Source organism: Urocitellus parryii, chromosome X, assembly GCF_045843805.1.
Source record: "Urocitellus parryii isolate mUroPar1 chromosome X, mUroPar1.hap1, whole genome shotgun sequence".
Taxonomy (NCBI): Eukaryota; Metazoa; Chordata; class Mammalia; order Rodentia; family Sciuridae; genus Urocitellus; species Urocitellus parryii.
In genome coordinates this window covers 113,883,154-113,888,205 of record NC_135547.1, presented here as the reverse complement: position 1 = coordinate 113,888,205, position 5,052 = coordinate 113,883,154, and the positions used below count along the sequence as shown (strand labels likewise).

The following is a 5,052-nucleotide window of genomic DNA, read 5'->3' as shown; positions in this document are numbered from 1 at the left end:
GTTAGCCCGCTTGCAGAGCAGTTGTGCTTCGTCTTTTGCACTCTCCCTTCGCAGCATGTGGGCACCCCAAAATTCCCCCAACTCAACAGCGGGTTCCAGTGGCAGATACAGGTGCGAGCGGGCAGGCGTTTGGTACCCAGGCCAGGTTATCTAAAGGTTAAAAGTATTGCCAGTGGCAGGTTGGAGCCCTGCATCTGTGTGACAGCAGATGAGTTATAGCTCACTCGATTTTAAATTTTGGTAGGGATGCAGTGAGAGGCTCAGCAGATTTATTTGCCCAATTCAAGTTGTCTGAATAATTCTAGAAAGTAAGAATCAAATAAAAATTTGAAAAATACTTTACTTTTTTAGAAGCAGAAAACTTCTGGAATTTTACATCCCACAAATAAAACAATCTCTCCTATCTTCCTTCATTCTCTAAACATTAATTTACAGCACATAAATTCAAAAATTCTTATCTAAAACATTTCAAAACACAAAAAACCCACATTAGTTTCACAATAAGTCATAAAAAGCATGCTTATGAGAGAGGGCTACACTTTAGCCATATACATTTTATCAGCTACCTTAAAACATCCCAGCGGCGACTCCATTTGTCGCCATCTTTCCTAGCTGGCGACCTATGCTGGGTTCACAAATCTGACTATTCCATTAACTTAAGAAAACGGCGAATAAAACACCAACACACAGAAGTGCCTTTTCAAAATCTGGGACTGCTTTCCGACCTTAGGGGCCCATATAAAAAGAGGGAAAGCCACTGGAATTCTTTATTCTTATATAGGGGACACACAAGGGCAGGTTCCATGGTACATTCTATCCCAAAAAGGGCAAAGGGGGAGGATTATAAAGGGACAGGTGAGTGTAACTCAACTGCATCAAGTAATGCCTACTCCTGGAGCCATGCCTCATTATCCAAGCAGAGATAAATTTGCAGGGTGCAATAATTGTTCTCTTGCTTAAGGGCATGTATTTCCAGAGCAGCTCCAGACAGTTTTGTTTAGTTGTGTGTGTGTGTTTTGTTTTTTTGGTACTGGGGATTGAACCACAGGTGCTTTGCCACTGAGCTACATCCCAGTCCTTTTTTTTTTTTTGGTGTGTGTGTGTGTGTGTGTGTGTGTGTGTGTGTGTGTGTGTGTGTTGCTGAGGATTGAACCCGGAGCCATGTACATGGAAGGTAAGCACTCTACCAACTGAGCTATATCCCCAGCCCCCATCCTAGTCCTTTTTATTATTTTGAGAGTAGGTTTTGCTAAGTTGCTGAGGATCTTTTAAGATGCTGAGGTTGGCCTCAAACTTGTGATCCTCCTGCTTTCAGCCCCCCAACTTGCTGGAATTATAGGAGTGCACCACTATTCCAGACTTGATTTACTTTGAGCTAGTCTCACTAAAATTGCCCAGGCTGGGCTGGAACTTGTCATCCTCCTGCCTCAGCCTTATGAGTAACTGGGATTAAAGATATGTGCCACAGGTCAGCTGAAGCAGATTTTCTTGTGGCCCTATTTTCAATCTTTTGTAAACTGATATGCATTATAAAATACTCATGAAGTATTAAAGTCATGCAGTATTTCCTAATGTTACCTGACAATAAAGCTTTTGTAAAAGAATATCTAACACCAGTGAGGAATTCACTGAAGAAAGACCAACAAAGCTTGAAATGACTTGGCCCTTCACTGTGTAACCCAAGATACTACCACTTTTTCAAAGTTTTTTCCACCAGCAATTTCTCAGTCGTCCAATCAATGCCATTTTCCCCTACCCACCTTTGTCAATTTCAGCGATACCATTGATCATTCCCTCCATGAAAAGCAGAGCAATGATGTGGTTAAGACCTGAAAATCTTTGGCTGCTTCTAGTCCTCTCCAGCTGCCATTGAAGATATCCATCCAGTCTGCTAGAGAGCATCACCCATTCAATACACCCCAGCTGAGGAGCCAGATGGTCCAGTCCCAGATGAGCTCCCAGCTGAACACAGTTGACTACCAAGGACTACCACATAAAGCAGAATAATCTCCTAGGTAAACCCAGCCATCCCACAAAATCAAATATGGCTTTTGAGTTTACTGGCTTGCAGTACTAGGCATTGAATCCTGGGGCAAAAACACCACTATCTACATCCTCAGTATTTTTTATAATCATTTATTTGTTGTGGGGGGTACTGGGAATTGACCCCGGGAACATTTTGCCACTGAGTGATATCCCCAGCCCTTTTTAATTTTTTTCAGGGCCTTGTGCATGCTAGGCAAGTGCTCTGCCACTGAGCTAGATCCCCAACCTCCCTTTTTTTTTTTTGAGAGAGAGAGAGAGAGAAAGAATTTTAATATATATTTTTTTTAGTTTTCAGCAGACACAACATCTTTGTTTGTATGTGGTGTTGAGGATCGAACCTGGGCCCCACGCATGCCAGGCGAGCGGGCTACCGCTTGAGCCACATCCCCAGCGCCCCAACCTCCCTTTTTTTTTCTAAGAGAGAGAGAGAGAATTTTTTAATATTTATTTTTTAGTTATTGGCCGACACAACATCTTTGTTTGTATGTGGTGCTGAGGATCAAACCCCGGCCGCACGCATGCCAGGCAAACGCGCTACCCCTTGAGCCACATCCCCAGCCCCCAACCTCCCTTTTTAACTTTTTATTTTGAGACAGGTTCTCAACAAGTTGCTGAAAAGACCTTGAACTTGCAATTCTCCTGTCACCGCCTCCTAAGATACTGGAAAAACGTGAGTGCCACAGCATGCAAATATCTTTAGATACATAAACAACATACCAGCTGTGGTGGCACGCATCTATAGTTCAAGCCCAGCTTTGGCAACTTGGCAAAACCCTATCTAAAAAAAAAAGGGGGGGGGGGCTCAAGGGCTGGGGATGTAGCCCAATGGTACCCCTGTGTCGAATCCTCAATGCTGCAAAGTAAACAACAGTAGCAACCTACTATCCTCAAAGACCATACATTGAAGAAATATGTCAGCCCAAACTAGGAATTATTATTATTTGGTAATAAATGCCTAAAGAGAAATTGTGATTTCCGCACATCAATACAGAACAATTTCCAACCCTCAACAGGTGGAACCATGCTAGACACTAAGCGGTACACTCACTGGTTTGTAAGTTCTCAAATGTGGCTGACAAAAAGGAAGCCGGCAAGCTGAGAATTGACAGACTGGGGCGGGGCTCGGTGGGATGGGGCACAAAAAAACTCCAGCACACCCCACAATAGGTGTCAAACGGAAGTTCCGGCTTCTCGGCGGAAACAGCATTTTTCCTGAGCCGCGGCCTCGTCGCGAAGCAATTATTTGACGAGAGCTTCTTCGTCTTCGGCTACTAATAAGTAGATCTTGTCAACAGATTGAAATGGCGCTATCCAAACACGCCATTCCTTCATTGTCCGAATACCAATGCCAGATATGTCTGGAAATTCTAATAGAACCTGTGACTCTGCCTTGTAACCACACGCTGTGTAAGCCGTGCTTCCTGTCAACCCTGGAAAAGGCGAATTTATGCTGTCCTTTCTGTCGCCTCTGGGTATCTTCATGGACTCGGTACCATACTCGAAGAAATTCTCTTGTCAATATGGAACTGTGGGAGATGATTCAAAAACACTACCCAAAGGAATGCCAGCTCAGAATTTCTGGGCAAGAATCAGAGAAAGAAGTTGAAGACTACCAACCAGTTCGCGTGTTAAGTACTCCCGGGGAACTGAGAAAAGAATATGAAGAGGAAATGAGCAAGATGGAGGCAGAGCGCCGGGCCCGGGAAGAAGAGGAATGCAAAGCTAGTGAAGAATACATACAGAAATTGTTGGCAGAGGAGGAGGAGCTAGAGAAAAAGACTAGACCGAGGCGAAGTGACCTGGACTTGAACGAGGAGGAACAGGCAAGAAACCTAAGCGCCAACAGTTCCTCTGACGGAAGTATCTTGGCTTCTCCTCTGAATTCTGCAGAATCTGAGCCAGTTGCAACAAAGTCACAAAAGAAAAGAAAGAACAAACAAAGACATATTGAAGACAGGTATTTGTCACCTCTGCATCAATTTGAGCCAGCATCACAGTCTGAGGTTGTAGGAGAAGTCAGAAAAAACTACGTATCCAAGAACATGGACAGTGATGGTAAAAGCCCAATGCAGCAAGAAATTGAAGAAAACATGCCAACAGTTTCTTCACGAATAGGCCTTGAAATTAAAAAACAAGGTGCAAAGTCTTCCATGGAGACACCTGTGCCACGGTTGTATGTCTCTGGTATGGAAAAGCACCTTGAAGGTAAAGCCCAAACCAGCCCAAGCTGTTGTCATAAAGAGTTGTTTGTCGTGCTTGAAAGACTTAAACCTGGAGCTCACCACTCTATACAAGCTGCAGTCAAGCCTTATGGCAAAGCTCAGAGTAAGAGCACTACACCGAAAACTGGAAACAACACCTTTGAGAAACAAAAAGGGTCTCACCTACTGATCAGCAAAAATATTGCCAAAAGAAAAAATGAGGAATCTTCATCTGAAGCAGTCAACAATCCACGCCGTTCTGCAAAAAGAGAACTGTTCCAGAAATCTCCCTCAGATCAAGAGGAATCAGAAGTAAGCTTCACCCAAAAAATGATGACTTTGGAGCACCAATTTTTTGAGAGACATAAACAAGAAGAAGAGGATAGGTTGTTGGCGATACGACTTCAGAAGTCTGTGGATAAACAAGAAATGTATCCAAATCGGCAAAAAGGATCCCCAGATGGGTATCCTTTTCGAGCTGCATCCTCATCTGCATCCAACTTGGTAAGAGAAAGGAAGTCCAAAAAAAAAAGTCCAGAAGATAAACTGACATAAGGTATTCAACAGATTAAAATGAGCACCCTTCTTTTAAGATCCAGGTGAAGTGGATCAAAAAACGATAGGACAATGACAAATTCTACTAGAGGTAATTATAATCTATCTAAAAGTGCTCATTTCTTACAGAAAAAATGTTTTTCAAAAGTGTGAGAAATATACAAAGTAATACATGGGTAAAGGGAGTATTTTCTGATGTACTGAAGCTGTATTATGAAGCTGTCTGTTCTGTCAGAATCCTTAAAAAAGG

The 5,052-nt window shown here is 43.0% G+C and overlaps 1 pseudogene; it reads left to right on the top strand.

Moving 5' to 3' along the window:
* The first annotated feature begins 3,336 nt into the window (after positions 1-3,336).
* LOC113191606 (E3 ubiquitin-protein ligase RNF168 pseudogene) lies at positions 3,337-4,802 on the top strand (annotated as a pseudogene).
* Positions 4,803-5,052: the final 250 nt, after the last annotated feature.